Below are 22,282 nucleotides of genomic sequence, written 5' to 3' on the forward strand. Positions count from 1 at the left end.
ATTGGATGTGTGGGTTTCTCTGATTGGATGTCTGGGTTTCTCTGATTGGATGTCTGGGTTTCTCTGATTGGATATGTGGGTGTCTGGGTTTCTCTGATTGGATGTCTGGGTTTCTCTGATTGGATGTGTGGGTTTCTCTGATTGGATGTGTGGGTTTCTCTGATTGGATGTCTGGGTTTCTCTGATTGGATGTCTGGGTTTCTCTGATTGGATATGTGGGTTTCTCTGATTGGATATGTGGGTTTCTCTGATTGGATGTCTGGGTTTCTCTGATTGGATGTCTGGGTTTCTCTGATTGGATGTCTGGGTTTCTCTGATTGGATATGTGGGTTTCTCTGATTGGATGTCTGGGTTTCTCTGATTGGATGTGTGGGTTTCTCTGATTGGATGTCTGGGTTTCTCTGATTGGATGTCTGGGTTTCTCTGATTGGATGTGTGGGTGTCTGGGTTTCTCTGATTGGATGTCTGGGTTTCTCTGATTGGATGTCTGGGTTTCTCTGATTGGATATGTGGGTTTCTCTGATTGGATGTCTGGGTTTCTCTGATTGGATATGTGGGTTTCTCTGATTGGATGTCTGGGTTTCTCTGATTGGATATGTGGGTTTCTCTGATTGGATGTGTGGGTTTCTCTGATTGGATGTCTGGGTTTCTCTGATTGGATGTCTGGGTTTCTCTGATTGGATGTCTGGGTTTCTCTGATTGGATGTCTGGGTTTCTCTGATTGGATGTCTGGGTTTCTCTGATTGGATATGTGGGTTTCTCTGATTGGATGTCTGGGTTTCTCTGATTGGATGTCTGGGTTTCTCTGATTGGATGTCTGGGTTTCTCTGATTGGATGTGTGGATGTCTGGGTTTCTCTGATTGGATGTGTGGATGTCTGGGTTTCTCTGATTGGATGTGTGGATGTCTGGGTTTCTCTGATTGGATGTGTGGATGTCTGGGTTTCTCTGATTGGATGTGAAAAGCTTTCTTATCTAATTACCAACTGAAATGACTTTTCACTGAGTCATTTCAATGAGATTGAGTGACAATCAATGAGAAATTGGTGACTTTATATTAATGATGTCAGAATTTTCAGAAGTAAATACTTTTTTATGGCACTGTATTATTGCTTAATAATCAATGGGACTAGTTTACAATAAACACACTAGTAATGGAATAATATATAACATCAGAAGACTAAACACATCAACCACAGAATTTTTTTTATTTTTTTTATCATGATATACTGTCATAATTTAAGGCTACATTTTAAACCCAGATAGCAGACGGATGTGGGCCACTTCAGGCAATGATGCGGCACTGCAGGCATTCTTATGGCCCGGACCAAATGTATCTGAGCCTAAAGTGGCCCACATGTAAAATGGCAAATATGGCCCAAATATTTAAAATCACATGTGGGCCTTTTTAGGCAAAGATGCGGCACTCGTGGCAATGTGTAATCTGAATGTGAGCCTAAAGTGGCCCATATGATAGATAATGATTATGGCCCAAATATCACAAACCAAATGTGGGCCACCTATGGCAAAAACGTGGCACAATCAACAATGACTACTCTGGATGTAAACCAAATATGGCCCACATATAATGCAGCAAATGTGGCCCAGTTATCTTAAAACATATCTGGGCCAGTTTTGGCAAAGATGTGGCACAGTGGCACTGGCTCATCTGGATATGAGCCAAAAGTGGCCCACATATGATGCTGCAAATGTGGCCCAGTTATCTTAAAACATATCTGGGCCAGTTTTGGCAAAGATGTGGCACAGTGGCACTGGCTCATCTGGATATGAGCCAAAAGTGGCCCACATATGATGCTGCAAATGTGGCCCAGTTATCTTAAAACATATCTGGGCCAGTTTTGGCAAAGATGTGGCACAGTGGCACTGGCTCATCTGGATATGAGCCAAAAGTGGCCCACATATGATGCTGCAAATGTGGCCCAGTTATCTTAAAACATATCTGGGCCAGTTTTGGCAAAGATATGGCACAGTGAGCACTGGCTCATCTGGATATGAGCCAAAAGTGGCCCACATATGATGCTGCAAATGTGGCCCAGTTATCTTAAAACATATCTGGGCCAGTTTTGGCAAAGATGTGGCACAGTGGCACTGGCTCATCTGGATATGAGCCAAAAGTGGCCCACATATGATGCTGCAAATGTGGCCCAGTTATCTTAAAACATATCTGGGCCAGTTTTGGCAAAGATGTGGCACAGTGGCACTGGCTCATCTGGATATGAGCCAAAAGTGGCCCACATATGATGCTGCAAATGTGGCCCAGTTATCTTAAAACATATTTGGGCCAGTTTTGGCAAAGATGTGGCACAGTGAGCACTGGCTCATCTGAATATGAGCCAAAAGTGGCCCACATATAATGCAGCAAATGTGGCCCAGTTATCTTAAAACATATCTGGGCCAGTTTTGGCAAAGATGTGGCACAGTGGCACTGGCTCATCTGGATATGAGCCAAAAGTGGCCCACATATAATGCTGCAAATGTGGGCCAGTTATCTTAAAACATATCTGGGCCAGTTTTGGCAAAGATGTGGCACAGTGGCACTGGCTCATCTGGATGTGAGCCAAAAGTGGCCCACATATAATGCAGCAAATGTGGCCCAGTTATCTTAAAACATATCTGGGCCAGTTTTGGCAAAGATATGGCACAGTGAGCACTGGCTCATCTGGATGTGAGCCAAAAGTGGCCCACATATAATGCTGCAAATGTGGGCCAGTTATCTTAAAACATATCTGGGCCAGTTTTGGCAAAGATATGGCACAGTGAGCACTGGCTCATCTGGATGTGAGCCAAAAGTGGCCCACATATAATGCAGCAAATGTGGGCCAGTTATCTTAAAACATATCTGGGCCAGTTTTGGCAAAGATGTGGCACAGTGGCACTGGCTCATCTGGATATGAGCCAAAAGTGGCCCACATATAATGCTGCAAATGTGGGCCAGTTATCTTAAAACATATCTGGGCCAGTTTTGGCAAAGATGTGGCACAGTGGCACTGGCTCATCTGGATGTGAGCCAAAAGTGGCCCACATATAATGCAGCAAATGTGGCCCAGTTATCTTAAAACATATCTGGGCCAGTTTTGGCAAAGATATGGCACAGTGAGCACTGGCTCATCTGGATGTGAGCCAAAAGTGGCCCACATATAATGCTGCAAATGTGGGCCAGTTATCTTAAAACATATCTGGGCCAGTTTTGGCAAAGATATGGCACAGTGAGCACTGGCTCATCTGGATGTGAGCCAAAAGTGGCCCACATATAATGCAGCAAATGTGGGCCAGTTATCTTAAAACATATCTGGGCCAGTTTTGGCAAAGATGTGGCACAGTGGCACTGGCTCATCTGGATATGAGCCAAAAGTGGCCCACATATAATGCTGCAAATGTGGCCCAGTTATCTTAAAACATATCTGGGCCAGTTTTGGCAAAGATGTGGCACAGTGGCACTGGCTCATCTGGATATGAGCCAAAAGTGGCCCACATATGATGCTGCAAATGTGGCCCAGTTATCTTAAAACATATCTGGGCCAGTTTTGGCAAAGATGTGGCACAGTGGCACTGGCTCATCTGGATATGAGCCAAAAGTGGCCCACATATGATGCTGCAAATGTGGCCCAGTTATCTTAAAACATATCTGGGCTAGTTTTGGCAAAGATATGGCACAGTGAGCACTGGCTCATCTGGATGTGAGCCAAAAGTGGCCCACATATAATGCTGCAAATGTGGGCCAGTTATCTTAAAACATATCTGGGCCAGTTTTGGCAAAGATATGGCACAGTGAGCACTGGCTCATCTGGATGTGAGCCAAAAGTGGCCCACATATAATGCTGCAAATGTGGGCCAGTTATCTTAAAACATATCTGGGCCAGTTTTGGCAAAGATATGGCACAGTGAGCACTGGCTCATCTGGATGTGAGCCAAAAGTGGCCCACATATAATGCTGCAAATGTGGGCCAGTTATCTTAAAACATATCTGGGCCAGTTTGGGCAAAGATGTGGCACAGTGAGCACTGGCTCATCTGGATGTGAGCCAAAAGTGGCCCACATATAATGCTGCAAATGTGGGCCAGTTATCTTAAAACATATCTGGGCCAGTTTGGGCAAAGATGTGGCACAGTGAGCACTGGCTCATCTGGATGTGAACCAAAAGTGGCCCACAAATAATGCTGCAAATGTGGGCCAGTTATCTTAAAACATATCTGGGCCAGTTTTGGCAAAGATGTGGCACAGTGAGCACTGGCTCATCTGGATGTGAGCCAAAAGTGGCCCACATATAATGCTGCAAATGTGGCCCAGTTATCTTAAAACATATCTGGGCCAGTTTTGGCAAATATGTGGCACAGTGAGCACTGGCTCATCTGGATGTGAGCCAAAAGTGGCCCACATATAATGCTGCAAATGTGGGCCAGTTATCTTAAAACATATCTGGGCCAGTTTTGGCAAAGATGTGGCACAGTGGCACTGGCTCATCTGAATATGAGCCAAAAGTGGCCCACATATAATGCTGCAAATGTGGCCCAGTTATCTTAAAACATATCTGGGCCAGTTTTGGCAAAGATATGGCACAGTGAGCACTGGCTCATCTGGATGTGAGCCAAAAGTGGCCCACATATAATGCTGCAAATGTGGCCCAGTTATCTTAAAACATATCTGGGCCAGTTTTGGCAAAGATGTGGCACAGTGAGCACTGGCTCATCTGTATGTGAGCCAAAAGTGGCCCACACATAATGCTGCAAATGTGGGCCAGTTATCTTAAAACATATCTGGGCCAGTTTTGGCAAAGATATGGCACAGTGAGCACTGGCTCATCTGGATGTGAGCCAAAAGTGGCCCACACATAATGCTGCAAATGTGGGCCAGTTATCTTAAAACATATCTGGGCCAGTTTTGGCAAAGATGTGGCACAGTGAGCACTGGCTCATCTGTATGTGAGCCAAAAGTGGCCCACACATAATGCTGCAAATGTGGGCCAGTTATCTTAAAACATATCTGGGCTAGTTTTGGCAAAGATATGGCACAGTGAGCACTGGCTCATCTGGATGTGAGCCAAAAGTGGCCCACACATAATGCTGCAAATGTGGGCCAGTTATCTTAAAACATATCTGGGCCAGTTTTGGCAAAGATGTGGCACAGTGGCACTGGCTCATCTGAATATGAGCCAAAAGTGGCCCACATATAATGCTGCAAATGTGGGCCAGTTATCTTAAAACATATCTGGGGTAGTTTTGGCAAAGATATGGCACAGTGAGCACTGGCTCATCTGAATATGAGCCAAAAGTGGCCCACATATAATGCTGCAAATGTGGCCCAGTTATCTTAAAACATATCTGGGCCAGTTTGGGCAAAGATGTGGCACAGTGAGCACTGGCTCATCTGGATGTGAGCCAAAAGTGTCCCACATATAATGCTGCAAATGTGGCCCAGTTATCTTAAAACATATCTGGGCCAGTTTGGGCAAAGATGTGGCACAGTGAGCACTGGCTCATCTGGATGTGAGCCAAAAGTGGCCCACATATAATGCTGCAAATGTGGCCCAGTTATCTTAAAACATATCTGGGCCAGTTTTGGCAAAGATGTGGCACAGTGGCACTGGCTCATCTGGATGTGAGCCAAAAGTGGCCCACAAATAATGCTGCAAATGTGGGCCAGTTATCTTAAAACATATCTGGGCCAGTTTTGGCAAAGATATGGCACAGTGAGCACTGGCTCATCTGTATGTGAGCCAAAAGTGGCCCACAAATAATGCTGCAAATGTGGGCCAGTTATCTTAAAACATATCTGGGCCAGTTTTGGCAAAGATGTGGCACAGTGAGCACTGGCTCATCTGGATGTGAGCTAAAAGTGGCCCACATATAATGCTGCAAATGTGGGCCAGTTATCTTAAAACATATCTGGGCCAGTTTTGGCAAAGATGTGGCACGGTGAGCACTGGCTCATTTGGATGTGTGCCAAAAGTGGCCCACATATAATGCTGCAAATGTGGGCCAGTTATCTTAAAACATATCTGGGCCAGTTTTGGCAAAGATATGGCACAGTGGCACTAGCTAGCTCATCTGGATGTGAGCCAAAAGTGGCCCACATATAATGCTGCAAATGTGGGCCAGTTATCTTAAAACATATCTGGGCCAGTTTTGGCAAAGATGTGGCACAGTGGCACTGGCTCATCTGAATATGAGCCAAAATTGGCCCACATATAATGCTGCAAATGTGGGCCAGTTATCTTAAAACATATCTGGGGTAGTTTTGGCAAAGATATGGCACAGTGAGCACTGGCTCATCTGGATGTGAGCCAAAAGTGTCCCACATATAATGCTGCAAATGTGGCCCAGTTATCTTAAAACATATCTGGGCCAGTTTGGGCAAAGATATGGCACAGTGAGCACTGGCTCATCTGGATGGGAACCAAAAGTGGTCCGTCCATTCATGGCTTGGATGCAACACTTCTGACAATGGCTAATTTAGCTTAAAAAGGAAAGAGTTTGAAACTGTAATGGCCTGAATATTTTTGAAACAACATTTTAACAATATTTTTAGTATGGATGCAGCAGACACTTAGGCTGGATGTACATGTACTTACATCTATGACATATATGCTATTGCTGACATATGTTTTGTAGGTAGAGTGTCTAGAAAAGTTTAAGTGTCTAGGTTCAAACTTATGAGTTTTTATGGTTTTGGGATGTGCAAGAAGATACTTTAGTTGCTGTTTGTGCAAAGCTTGGGGCACAATGATTTTGCCAAGTACATGTTCCTGTATCAAAATATTTTTTTCATCTTGGAACAACAGTCTGTCCATAAAAATAGTCCTAACCCTAAAAATAGTCCTAACCCTAAAAATAGTCCTAACCCTAACCCTAACCCTAACCCTAAACCTACAATCAGAGGGAAATGATAATAACACTGATCTAGAAGCATGGTTACTTGTAAGCCTAAACTTGACATAACTGCAAACTTCAAATCTAATTGGTCGAGTTGAATGCTGTTCCAGGATCAACAAAGATGTTGAGCCAGGAACATGTTGTTGCCTACTCGGTGAAACCTTGCTTATCTCTAACTTCATCTAACTTCTAGAGCAGACCCAGACAAACTTCCAATGCGGCCTCAGGCTCAAGATGACTTAAAATGATGACAAACTAAAACCATCAAAAATCAAGATATTTCTTATTATTTGGCTATTTTTATAACAAATGTACGGGATTTGTTGTGGAGAATATAAGGGGACATTGAAGTCAAAAAGGTTGCGATTCACGGTTCCTGAAACATGTTAAATATTTTTTTATATTTTTAATATTTTAACATTTAATAAAACATTTTCTTTTTATATTTTAATATATATATATATATATATATATATATATATATATATATTAAAATAAAACAAATATTATATTTTTTTATATATATATATATATATATATATATATATAAAAATATATATTAAAATAAAACAAATATTATATTTTATTATTTTAAAATAAAAAATAAAAAATATTTTATTTAAAATAAATAAACCTTTAATTGTTTTTACATTTCTGGCTAAATATAATTGACATTTATACACCTGTCATATTCAGGCTATAAATAATCTTTCTTAAAAAAAATATAATACTAATTGACAATTGATATAAGAGTAAACGAACGACAAATCAGCAGAAGCAGCTATGATAAAATAATATTATTATAACTTTTTCAACCATGACAATTCATGACAAAATTGTCCCACTTTTTTGCTTCGGCTTACTACTTACTACTACTAGATCTCTATTTTGTATAAATAAAATATTTACTGCATTTGTAGTTGTCTGTGAAAAAAAAAAAAAAAAAATCTAACTGACGATTTGACGGCCCTTTAAATTTAAACGTAGCCGGAAAGCGCGAAAAAGGCGCTCAAACGTCAGAAGATTGTCAGTTGGAGGGAGGACGGACTGCAAAAAGTCAAGGTAAGATCGATATATGTTTCTTTTTGTTAGCGATTGCTTCGTTATATCCAGTTGGAGTCCGCATGTTGTGTGATAGAGTTGATGGAATAATTTATATTCGAAGTTACATTATTTTGGCAGTTCAACTCTAAGCTAACGTTACTTGAATGCGAAATGAACAAGTAAAGAATAATTGCGTCGTGGCCGTTACACCTCGGGTGTGCATTATTTTTATAATAATTCAACGGCCTGGAGTCAATTATTCCGCTTATACTACAGTTACCACATCTCGAAATATTGTTCAGATGATGTATTTCAAGACGTTTGTAAAGTTTTTGTCATTAAAACGCTCTTGTATGTAGGACTAATTCCTTGCGCATCTAAACCCATGCTCCGTTGCTAATTCCAGAACGTCATTTTAGAGTTAGTAACGGAGGTTTGAGCCGCTGATAGCAGAGTTATGCTGGACACACTTAACGACTAGAAACATTCTCTGACTGTGACTGAACGCGCTGAATACGCGCGCATGATCAGTCATAAGTATCAAATTACATTCACGGCCTTACAGTAAGTGTGTCCCCGGCTTTATGCAGTTATTAATGCAGTTATGAGAGAGAGAGAAATGTGCGTCAATATTATTATTTATTTATTAATTGAATTCGTTTTAATTAATTCGTTCATTCTTTTTTTCTATTAGTGACAGATGGCCTAATAAATGAAACACAAAGCCCTTTTAACAAGTATAGGCCTTTCAATAATTATTTATTTGTTAGGCTATATTATCTGCAATAATTACAAAAACTCGTGCAGCAGGACTATCAATTTATTTAAATATTCAGTTTAATTTTCTATTGATTATATTATATATGACTGTTCTTCATTTATTTAAATTAAATTTAAAGTTTTTCTTGTTATGAATTGTATCCTATTTTCCGTTATTACAGTTAACTACGCAAAGTGATATGGAACTGTAATGAGGTCAAGACCTGCCGGAACTACTTTAGCTGTGCGGTTCCCTGAAAATAATTGCACACCGTAGAACGTTTGTCAACCAATCAGATTTAAGCATTCAACGGCCCTAGACCTCAAGGACACTGCAACTTCACCTTGTAAGTTGAATATGGAACTGCATCAGTGATAGAGTGGCAGGCCTACAGTAGAAAACAGGTTAAGAAAGCAAGTATCCAAAAATGAGACTTTTCTAAATGCCAACTAAGCGTGAAGTGATATAATGTTAGGGCTGCACGATTATGGCCAAAATGATAATCACGATTATTTTTGATCAATATTGAGATCACGATTAATTATCACGATTATTTGTTGATTTGAACCAAAACACATTTTTGTCACATAGGCCAATTATACATACCTGCTTTCACATCCATATTGTGCTACATTTCCTGCTAATGTACAAATATGTGCAGCAAAATAAAATAGGTTCTCTTATTCACCAAAATTCAGTGCATCTCCTTAAAGAATAAATACAAATAAATCATTTATTATTATTTTATATTGTATTTATAATATTTTATATACATTGTATTTATAATTAATATTAGGATAGACTACCGGTACCTATTATTACATGGCTTGGTTAAATTCTAATGTAGAATGCGGTCTGTTATTTCTTGATAACAGAACTTAGTTCTTTAACGGAAGCAATACAATCGTTTTTAAATCAATAAACTCATTTTTAAATCAATATTTTGTGTCAAATTATTGATTTATTTGTAGGTAGCCATGTAAGTGGGATCCCGATGTCGGTGAATAAAATTCAGAGTCATTGTTATTTGAAAAGTCTCTTGTTATTTGAAGTCGCTCGCGCGCAGACACCCTCGGTCTCTCTCGCGCACTATTGCTCGCGCACAGACACCCTCGGTCTCTCTCGTCCAGTTCGCTTCGCTTTTGTCCAGTCCGGCAAAACATTCTAGTTTCTATATCTAGAAACTAAGCTGCGCGGTGCAGGGAACAACTCTGATTATTGGCTCATTAAGCCACGTGATCAGACAGTGGTTTACTCGTGATCGTGATTAAAATTTTATTAATTGACTGTGCAGCCCTATATAATGTATTTTTAATTTTCTTCTGAATTGGGTAACTGTGAGTAGTGTTAATATAAAACATGTATCCATGGCTTTTAAATGATCTTTTTTAGATTACTGCATTGAGCTTCATTGGAGGAGTTGACATTAAGGATAGCGTTTGGCGGGTTATGGGGCACTGTATTACCAACTCCCTTGGCAAACAACTCAACTGGCGTGGCATCAATGGCAAAACAGCTTTCCACAGACTCCAGCTGAAAGATGTAATTACTGGTAAGTGTTACATTTCACTATCTTCAGTCTAATAAGTCCATTCTCTACTTCTTGCATGCTTGATGCATATTAATGCTCAGATTACGAAATTATTAAAAAAGGTTGATTAAAAAAAAGTAAACAGTAAAGCACTTGTACTGCTCTGCCCTGGCAAGGGTATGGCAGCCAGCAGTTTATCACTAAAAGCTTAATTGTGGAAACAATCCCAAACATTGCTGTCCATCCCCACACATACTGTATGGAACTCTCATACAATGAGAAACTGATGCAACAGGCAATGGATATATCCATATTACCTGTTGCATCCCTTATGAAAAAGTATAGGCTAGTTTAAATAAATATATACTTTAAGTTTATTTTATGAAGTATTCTCAAGTAATGTTCAAGTACAGTTGTGGTCAGACTTAACGGCACCCCTGGTAAATATGATCAAAAATAGCTGTAAAAAATAAATCTGGATTGTTTATCTTTTTGATCTTTTATTTTTTAAAAATCTCAAAAATCTAACCTTTCATTGAAGTAAAATAATTGAAAGTGGGGGGTAAATCACATTATGAAATAAATGCTTTTCTCCAAAACACGCTGGCCATAATGATCTTTTGCAAAGATAACAGCTCTGAGTTTTCTTCTATAATGCCTGACGAGTTTGGAGAACAACTAAAAAGAGATCAGAGACCATTCCTCCTTACAGAATCTCTCCAGATCCTTCAGATTCACAAGTTCATGCTGATGCTGCTTCTCTTCAGTTCACCCCACTCATTTTCTTTAGGGTTCAGTTTAGGGGACTGGGACGGTCATGGCAGAAGCTTAATTTTGTGCTCAGTGACCCATTTTTATGTTGATTTTTATGTTTGTTTTGGACCGTTGTGTTGGAAGATCCAACCACGACCCATAATAAGATTTATACTTGGGTATAAATCTGATTGGTTTATTTCACGTTACGCCCAAACCACATGAATAATGAAGCTACTTCAGACTGTTGTGGCAAAAACAATTACTAAACTCAGCATTCCCAGGCAAAGAGACGTCAAGATCCAAATTGTATTTAAAAAGAAAAGTAATTTATTCATGCAAGAAAAATGGTTCCCTGACCCCAGCCTTGCAGCCAGGCTGCAGGCCAGAGTCAGAGACAGACAGATACTGGCACTTCTCCTCAAGAGAGCTTGGCCTGCTACTTTATAATGCAAGGGGAAACCATCACCCCCACCGTTTATACAATCAGGAACAGCTTCCCCCAGCATGGGAACTTAAGATACAGATCATTCTCAGCCTCACACCTCCATCTCCAGTCCAGCTGAACCAACGTTACATCAGCAAAAACTCAGAATACAGACAGAGAACATACAGCATTAATCTGTTAAATCATTAGGAAAGATTAAAAATGCCATTACAAATTCTCCCTTTTTATCATTATCTGATAACCATTTCAATCTTCCTCTTATCCCTTCCGTGACCATGTGACTAAAACCAAAATGTGAGACATTCAAAACTGACCAATCAGATAATTACTTATCCCTTATTGTACCAAATGTCGGACAATTTCATACCCCCAAAATACACACATCTTAGGCCTACAGGCCTTGATAACTATCAGCACCTCGGTGCCTTTACAGACTCCAAATGATCATTATGGAAATAGGTTGTCAAAAACAGTAAAGCAGATGTCTTTGTTCATTTCAAATATCTTGGATTATTTTCAATCCCAATTTCCCATTGGTCCCGTTGGCCACACACATGGAGTCCAAAGGTGACACAGTTCATCTTTCTGTTTTGTACAGTTCCATCTTCAGACTTTTCGTCCAAGCTTGTATCAATAACAGTTTGTCAGTTGTTCAGTCTTTGTTCACCATCCAGCCCTGCAGGATTAGGCTCTATCAAATTGGGTTGCACCGTTATGCAAATCATCCATCGAATACCTGCACAAGAACAGTCACTGAATCTTGGAGCAAACGCCGGTTCCTCTTTCCGAGGAGGACACAGAATGTGAACTTGGGTTGCAGGGATCCTGTGATTCTAAAAGAACATCTAGCACAACGACACAAAAGCAGACACATCTCATTTGTCATTGGTCAGAGGATTGATATGGTCAGATTGAATTTAGTCTCCTGGCAAAAGGCCCTTAAATTGATGTACTTAAAAAAAATATGGTCAAAGGAATGATAAAAAGAAGATCTTACAAGTTCTTACACTGTTTCAGGAAACACTCAAATAAATTTCATTACAACAAAACAACAACTGCTAGTTTAAAACACCATTTCATGAAGAGTATCAGCAAAATATTCAGTGTAACCAAACACAGAGATTCAATTCAATTGATGTCCAAAAATATTGTTGCAAGTCAAATGGACAAAATACAAATAAACAAAAATCAAATAAGTTTCAGAAAAGTTTCAAAATCATCAATGAGAATACAAATAGTTGTACTTCGGTTAAAATGAGAAATACTGACATACATTTTAAAAGAACTTGGTGAGACAAATGATTACTTAAGTGATAAAGTAAATCCAAAGAAGAACAAAACAAACAAATTTTCGTATAATTGATCGCTTGAACCTTGTTGAAGTATCAAGCAATTAAATATTAACTGAAGCAGGGCTAAATGGGCAAGCACTGTCACCGCATTCCCGATAAATCAGACCCGCTTTCACTCCAGTATAAACAAGAAATTGTATAGATTTGTCATAGTATGAAAACCATATCAATTCAACACCCCTGGTTGATTTGAATAAACATACAAAATAATAAAAATTATAACAAAACCCCTTATTTCAAATCCTGTCCTTGTACGTACCCTTTTTACATTTCATCGTCTTTAGAAAGAAAAACAAAAGAAAATCAAAAACAGAACAAAACAAAACAAAGAAAAACAAAAACATATCTTAACTCAATTAATACATTTCACTGTCTGCATAATTTTGTTCATCCTTCTAACCAATGTAGTTTTTCAAAATTTACTCTAATATTTCCATTATGGACCGTCTTTTTTGCTTATTACACATCAATTAATAGATTTTCTACATTTTCACCAATCAAATCAATACCTAGTTTGAATCAATCAAATAAAATCATCAACATCATCACAAAACAGATTCTTCTGCTAAACCATTAGTTGGTCAAATCGTCTTTCTCCCTCGTACGTAATGGAGGCTGTTTGCTAGCACAAGCCTTTGATCCCTCACTTTATACTTCGTTGGCATGTGTGGTTGCTGATATTGGTTGGTGTAGCTTAAGGTAAGATGCTTTGACACAGTTGTCACAATCTCCAACCATTTTTCTGATTCTAACTAGATTTTCCCTTAGATCATGACCGTACCCCCACTGGAATAAAACATTTACTTTCTGCTGTCACCTGCGAACGAAGACCTTAAGTGATTTTGTTAGTGACTGCTTATCTAGTCGGTCGTCCCTCTTGATTCGACCTGTGGAATCATCAACCTGAAACATTATCACCAGATCATTCTTGCACTCAGAGTCCTTTTCCCCTGAAAAAGCACTCATGTTAACAAAACAATATTTATACATTTGGAACAGAATCAATTCTGTTTGATCCAATCCATCCTGACATTCTGCAAAAGAAAATTTTTAAGTTATGTGCTGCGCAGGTTTCGCACCTTTCTGTCACAATAATAAGCCAGGATATCTAGCTAAATTCATCCATAGCCATTATTTCATTGGGCACAGTCTGCATCCTCTGTAAAGAAAAACAAATGTCAAATAGTTAATTCTTTTGTTGTTATGCTGCTGCATCTTCCCTGTTTCCTGTTGAAAACATTTCTTGTTAGCATACTTTTGTCCACCTGTGCGATGGCTTTGGGAACACAGATGGCTTTGGGAAATCCCAAACCATCACAAACTATATTCCCCATTTTTGATGCACCATCTTACTTGTGCATCAAATTAACATAATTGGGTTTTGATTCACTAAACTAAACACTGTCCTCCAGACATCTTTCTCTGTCTCTAAACAAAAATGTTATATTCTTCACTCTAAGCCACAATCTCATCTTCTTATCAAATTATTTGAAATGCAAATGCACTCTTTGCGTATCCTGCTTTTCAGGACTGCTCTCAATAGTTTGTCTCTCAACTCAATCTCAATTCTCAGTCATCTGCAAAACTGAATACAATTGTCACTCTATTTGCCCTCCTCCGTGGGCTTCACTGTCCCTTGCATCTGTAAGATCAAAGGTATTTATTTATGGTCAAATGGCCCCTCTGGCCTCCCTGCCTGACAGGTTTCCCGTGTTTCAACAAATGTTAATTGTTTCACAAACATTCATACATACCCTGAAAATGCAAATGGCCCTTAATCATCTACAAACATTTTCAAATCTATAACCTATTTTATTTCAATCTATGATGGACCAAAGATATCCAAAATTGATCTAGAAATTCATTCAAATCTACTGTATATCATAAATGACCAAATCGATTCAGAATTATCAACTTCTCTCAAATTTAACGACACATCTATGCACACTATTCAGACATAATGTTTTCCACTGCCTAATACCTAAACTCACACTTATCAAGACATAAAACTGCAGTCATCATCAAACACACACATCTGACTATTAACCGTTCATATTTCGTATTCATATCTTTTCTCTAAAAAAATTTACATTTTAAATCAGATTTTAAAACTTAAATTTTCTGTAGCTTTTACCTAATTTTACATGGCCTCTTAACCTTTTTCAAAACATGTCTATTAATTTGTTTTTTACAAAAGTCAGCTGTGTGGTTTTAATTCGTTATCATTAATTTGTTTTAGCTTTTCTTTTGCTGGCCGAATACAGAAAGACAAAATATAAATCCTTCCTCAAGCAGTCTCTCTCTTTTTCTCTAAACAACTGCTCTTTTCAACAGCCTTCTAAGACTGTAATTTGGACAAAATGTAACAATAAATACATTACAATAACTTATTTTATGTATTAGTTCCTTCGTTACTCAATCTTTTCCTTGAATCTACAAAATATGTCTTCATCTTTAGCCACCACGATGTACTAATGGCCCTTTGTCATGTCCAATGACCTAAAATTCCTTGCCCTTAAGGCAACTAAAATCAGACAAAGAAGTCACTGGTTCTAAAATAAACAAATCAAAAACAGTATTATTTTAAAGTTTTCTTTAAAGTCATTCAGTTTTACTTCTAAAACATTTACAAATTGTCCTCTAAATTTATAAGATCCTGTAACATTATTTCTTTAAATATCTCTGTGCCTATTATTTTCAACTGAAACACTGTGCTTTACTAAATAGCTCATTAACATTTACAACGCAGGCTCAGATAACAGCTTTTAGCTGACATTTTGAATGAGAAGAGACTTTTGAGCCATTCCTGACTAATATTTTCACTTTCATAAACTAACTTAAGACTTCATCTATCATCTTGTTAACTCTAGCCTATAGTTTGAGTTATCTTTTCCATAAATTAAATGCATTTTCAATTCAAGCATAATTTTTATAGTTTCTTTTTGCCCCTATAGGGAATTTAGACATTATAAATTCCTACTCAGAATGAGTCTCTGTTGCACTGAAACTGTTTCAGCACACATCAAATTCAGATAATCAAATTGTTTTTCAACCAAATCATAAACTTTATCTTATTTACAAATAGCACATCAGCTTGTAGGTCTTTCATAGTCAACACTAACAAACTTTTGTTTAATCAAATGCCTTTTACGCATTTTGCTTTTAGCAACTGTTACTTCCTCAACACTGCTTCTGTTTAGCTTATTTTATTCTTTAGAGAACAAATTATTATTATTGAGTCTCAATAACATTTCAAATTTCATCTAAATTTTAGTTGTCATGTTCTCAAATTACCATAGTTTTAATATCTTACTTCCATATTTTCTCTTCTATGAGTTTATCAATCTGCAATTATGATCATCTAGAACCTTTTTTAAGCGTTTCATTAAAAGACAATCATTTTATAGCCTTCTTCAGATCTTCTCTCTGTAATTTTCTTTTTATTCTAATACGACCATATCTAGCTGTAATAGATTGCCCTATCTAACCCTCCTAGGCCAAATTGTCTTTCACACCTAGGGGTCTTCATTTATGGTTAAATGACCTTCCGTGCCTTCCTGACTGAAAAGTTTCCCGTGGCTTAAGGTGTTAAAAGTTCCCCAGTAGCATGTGTTTTTGCTATGAGCGAGCCTTAAGAAAACAGACATGCATTCCAGAAGATAAACATGCTTAACACCACACAATGTCTGAAGAAGTTAAGACAAGTTTTTTTCGTTTCATTAACACTACATTAATACACGTCACTCTCACATCATTTAGATGTAACCTACTGCTTGACCACAATAAAACACTTTACCGTTTGATCACGACCAGCCTCCGAATTCACCCCCACTTGTAGTTCTGTCCCATTCAGGAAAGCAAACAACAATACAATCTCTCAGTTGCAACTTCAATCAAAATAGCATTCTCTGTATTCTTTACAATCTCAGTTCCCGTAAACTAGATCTATGGAGTAAAATAGATTCCAATTCTAAATTCCCCTGAGTCTTCTAAATTTCCCCTCACTCTCGGGGGTTTTACTGTCCTCACTTCCCTGAGGTCGAAAATTCTTTGTTTGTGGCTAAATAATCTCTATCTTTCCTGAAGATAATTATCTACACTAAAAGTTCAAAGGCTCTTTACCATTTGTTTCCACTGTGTCTGTGTCACACTGTTCTGTTTACTATCTGCCTTCAAAATACATCCCCATTCACTAATGCAAAACAGAGCTACTAATGCCATCTCAGTTGCAAATTGAATTATAATAGCCAAATGCCAAATCATAGTAACATTACTCTGTTTTTTTTTTTTTTTTCTAACCCATATTAACACAGAATTTTCTTCAAATTTGTATCATTTTGGCATGTCTATGATTATTGTTTCTTTACAATTAGAATCAAACTTTTACAAAAGCATCATTTGCAAATCAGTTAGCTTCAGCTGTTTACAGCATTTGCTCTCTTCTGTCTCATTATTATTTATCAGAACTGTTCATACAGAAATCACAATATCATTCATATCTCAGTCCCTAAATTACACAGACATCTCTCATAGCTGCCTGCACATTCAAATCTTTTATAAACTCTGTTATAAACATATGGAAATCTATTCTTCAATATCCTTGTTTTCTTAACATTAATACAATAAAGCACATTCACATCATAATTAACACTGACATATACTTTTCCCATTCTGCTTAATGAAACATTCCTCATGTTAATCCCTGTTAATCATACTCAATGCCTTATTTTTATCTAAAACTCACTTATCATACCATTTCAACTTAATTTGACTTAACAGGCCGCAGGCGTTCATAAATAGTTCCATGAATTCTATCAATCCCTACATTCCATGTTCCTTAAATCTGTTCTCTTTATCTGCAATCCAACAATTCAGTTCAACAACTCTCAACAACATTCTATTTTCTATCCCTACATTTCAGTTTCTTTCTACATCTGTTCTCTTTCATCTTCAATTCAACAATTCTTCTTTTATTGTACCTGCTTCTTCAGTTCAACAATTCTGTCTGTTCACAGTTTTACACATGCTGAACACGATCACAAAAACCCTTTTGTTACAATTATCCGTTCTCCCAATTTCTTGCATGCTTTTCTGGCCATAATTTCTTCTTTTTAACAAAACTGGTGTGTAAAAATGATCTAGCTTACTGTTAGATGATCCCATTTTTGGCTGAATCTCCTCTCTTGGATTTTTATTTTCGACGCGCGTCTTATTAATCTGTCCAAACGTCTTCGAACAGATCTGACTTCTTAACCCAAAATCAGACAGGTTTTAGCAAATATGCTCTGTATTCAGCTGTGACTCTTCCGTTCACTTACTTAATCAGCTGTGGCTCTTCCGTCCACCTACAAGCTAGTTTTCAGAAAATTGACTTGACTTCCTCAGGTCAATTTCCCGCTTAAAAACTCTACTCGCAACCAAAGAAACAGTCTCAGCCAATATGGTTCACTCACAGTTAGCCTATATCAATCTACACCCAACAAAAGAGAAGAAAAATAATAATTTGGCTGTCTTTTTTACCTGAGAAGATGCACTGCCACGGATTCTTTCTGATCCCGGTGAGGATTCTTCTATGGCCCTGAAATCAGGAGTTGTCTCTCTCTCTCGTAACCTGTTGAGCTCTATTTCTCAAACCGTCGAGGTATGAGACCAGTACCTGGTACCGGGGCGATTCACTCCGTCAACTCCGTCTCAGGACCAGGAGAAGAATTTTCCTCACGGAATCCCACTTCTGACACCAAATTGTTGTGGCAAAAACAATTACTAAACTCAGCATTCCCAGGCAAAGAGACGTCAAGATCCAAATTGTATTTAAAAAGAAAAGTAATTTATTCATGCAAGAAAAATGGTTCCCTGACCCCAGCCTTGCAGCCAGGCTGCAGGCCAGAGTCAGAGACAGACAGATACTGGCACTTCTCCTCAAGAGAGCTTGGCCTGCTACTTTATAATGCAAGGGGAAACCATCACCCCCACCGTTTATACAATCAGGAACAGCTTCCCCCAGCATGGGAACTTAAGATACAGATCATTCTCAGCCTCACACCTCCATCTCCAGTCCAGCTGAACCAACGTTACATCAGCAAAAACTCAGAATACAGACAGAGAACATACAGCATTAATCTGTTAAATCATTAGGAAAGATTAAAAATGCCATTACAAGACCAACCCATTTTAGGTTTGCGTCGGACGCAAGAGTCGTTTATCCCGCCGGTATAATAGCGTCAGCGGCCGGGATCCGCCCACAAAGTTACTTGCGTTTCGCGTTTGATACTTGCGTTTCAGATATGCTGGAGTTTTTTTTTGGTGGAGCGAGGATGATATTTCTTGAAGCTCTCCCAAAACAACATGTTTTTTGATGTAGGGGTTGTTTGATATATTTGTTTAGGCTTTCTGACCCCCAAGACTCAAGTAATCTCTGCAATTCTCCATCTGTGATCCTTGAAGACTCTTTGGTCACTCAAACTCTCCTCCTCACCGTACATTAAGGTAATATAGACACACGTCCTCTTCCTGGCAGATTCGTAACATCTTTAGTTGATTAACTTCTTAATTATTGTCCTGATGGTCAAAATGGGGATTGTCAATTCTTTTGCTACTTTCTTAGAGTCACTTTCTATTTTGTGAAGCTCAACAATCTTTTGATGCACATCAGAACTATATTCTTTGGTTTGACTCATTGTGATGAATGATTAAGGGAATTTGGCCTCTGTGTTTCCTCCTATTTAAACTCCTGTGAAACAAGAAGTCATAACTGGACAATTCTATGTTCACCATGGTGTGCTAAAAAAGGTATAATGGAAATATACTTCTGAGATATTTTACTCGTTAAAAAAAATCTAGGGGTACCAATAATTTCATAATCCATAATCCATTTTCTGACGCAGTCCGATTTTCCTAGCAGGTGTCAAACTTGTTCCTTTTGGGCATCTGGAAGCAAAGAGTGTCCTTGGCCATGGCCAAAATGTTCTTTACATTGGCGCTGACAAACTATGCACTTGGCTTGTGGGCCCTAATTGGGTCCCAAGATTTTAAAGGTTGTGTAATCCATCCTTGCATTTACAAATGTTATCTTTTTTTAGGAACTGTCAGAAACAACAGACTGACAGCTGCGGCCACTGATCAAGAGATAGAATCATTTATAAAAAATGGCTTCATCTTGCAAGTGACCGAGACGGAGGGAGAAGAGAAAGAGAGAAACGAAGGAGGGTCCAAGACACCTGTAAGTCAGTTACATTGTGTTTTTGCTATATGTGTATAATACCATGGTCTGTCTGAATACTTGATTTTGATTGGCTGCAAGGTGTGCATTAAAACATTTGTAACACTTTACAAGTTAACATTAGTTAACTACTTTAGTTAACATGAGGCCAGAACCATTCTTCTACAGCATTTATTAATCTTAGTTAATGTTAATTGTGATGCTTACTAACCCATTATTAAAATCAATAGCTGTATTTGTTAACATTAGTTGATGCACTGTAAACTAACATGAACAAACAATGATTGACTAACATTAAGAAAGCTTAATAAATAATGTAGTTCATGTTAGTTAATACTAGTTAATACATTAACTAATGTTAACAAATAAGACTAGTGTTACCAAACCGTTTAATGCACTGGTAGTTCCAGTCCATTTATTCACCATTCAGTATTAATGTGCTGCTTTCATTAAAGCACATAGAGAGCTGTTTTTAAAGTTTTTAAAACTTGCAGCTTCACTATTAGTAAAAAGTAAAAATAAATTATTTGTTTTTTTTTATTTAATTTGGCTTCTAAATAGTTGTGCGTGTGTGTTTGTTTTGTATTTCAACACTATTGTATAATCAGCGTTCTGTTACTGAGTCAACAGTTTTTATCATTTGTGTATCCAATTAAGGCTTGCAAGATTGCCATGACGAAGGTGGGCCCAGTCAAGGAGATAATGATGACCAAAGCTACTGGAAACATGTTTTATTTTTATTTAGTTTATACAATGCTTTCTATGCACATATTTTGTGTTTGTTTATTTTTTTTATATATATATTTTTTTAGATTGCTTTCCAGTTTTGAAAATGTAAACTTGCAGTGGGTTGTTCTTTGGCAATATTAATAAATGATGCAAATGTTTTCAGAAATGTGTTTGGATTGTAACTTACCTTAACATAAAGAGGGGCCATATCTCTTTACTGTATGTTTGATATTGTTGATGCAGAGTTCACTTAGTGCGCGCGCACACACAAACACACACAGTTATGGTTTATTTAGTTAATTCTTGGCTAACATGTGACTGATCAAATGTCCTGCTTGTGGACCAGATCTGGCAAACAGGAGTGCATTGCAAAAGTGCCACCATTCCATGCTGCTTTGGCCCACGTGAGGAATGTTGGGAAAGACCAGGGTTTGTGTAAAAATCAACTGTTGCCAGGTGTGGTTTATTTGGTTTGTTGTTGGTTACATGTGGCATTGCTAAGGCTTTCTTATGGCCCAAATGTGGAAAACAGGAGCGGGTCGCACAATTGCCAACATTCCATGTGGTATGTGGGCCAGAGTAAGGTATCAGATCTGAGCCAGAATTAAAATTAACTATGTCACACATTTGTTTTGTTTAAGGCTGACATGCGGCATTGCTATGGCTTATCTGTGGCCCATATCTGGAAAACAGGAGCGGGCCGTCCAAGTGCCATCATTCTCATCTGGCCCACATACCGCGTGGAATGATGGCATTTGGGCGGTCTGCTCCTGTTTGCCAGATTTGGGCCACAATTAAGCCATAGCAATGCCGCATGTCAGCCGTAAACAAAACAAATGAAGCAGAACTGGGCCACATCTAACCCAGACACCAAAATTGCTGTGGCCCAGATCCAGCCCACACTTGACACTTTCATCTGGCCCACATACCGCGTGGAAAGATGGCACTTGGGCGGTCCGCTCCTGTTTGCCAGATTTGGGCCACAATTAAGCCATAGCAATGCCGCATGTCAGCCGTAAACAAAACAAATGAAGCAGAACTGGGCCACATCTAACCCAGACACCAAAATTGCTGTGGCCCAGTTCTGGCCCACACTTGACACTTTCATCTGGCCCACATACCGCGTGGAATGATGGCACTTGGGCGGTCCGCTCCTGTTTGCCAGATTTGGGCCACAATTAAGCCATAGCAATGCCGCATGTCAGCCGTAAACAAAACAAATGAAGCAGAACTGGGCCACATCTGGCCCAGACACCAAAATTGCTGTGGCCCAGTTCTGGCCCACACTTGACACTTTCATCTGGCCCACATACCGCGTGGAATGATGGCACTTGGGCGGTCCGCTCCTGTTTGCCAGATTTGGGCCACAATTAAGCCATAGCAATGCCGCATGTCAGCCGTAAACAAAACAAATGAAGCAGAACTGGGCCACATCTAACCCAGACACCAAAATTGCTGTGGCCCAGTTCCGGCCCACACTTGACACTTTCATCTGGCCCACATACCGCGTGGAATGATGGCACTTGGGCGGTCCGCTCCTGTTTGCCAGATTTGGGC

General features: G+C 38.7%; 1 long non-coding RNA gene across 1 annotated transcript; it reads left to right on the top strand.

The window, feature by feature from the left end:
* The first annotated feature begins 7,883 nt into the window (after window positions 1–7,883).
* On the top strand, window positions 7,884–20,722 carry LOC307006870. Its single transcript, XR_013799536.1, has 5 exons — window positions 7,884–7,951; window positions 10,086–10,245; window positions 19,163–19,263; window positions 19,857–19,996; window positions 20,654–20,722. It is a non-coding gene; the product is annotated as an uncharacterized lncRNA (long non-coding RNA).
* The last annotated feature ends 1,560 nt before the right edge of the window (window positions 20,723–22,282 follow it).

This window comes from Phoxinus phoxinus, assembly GCF_949152265.1.
Source record: "Phoxinus phoxinus genome assembly, chromosome: 11".
NCBI lineage: Eukaryota > Metazoa > Chordata > Actinopteri > Cypriniformes > Leuciscidae > Phoxinus > Phoxinus phoxinus.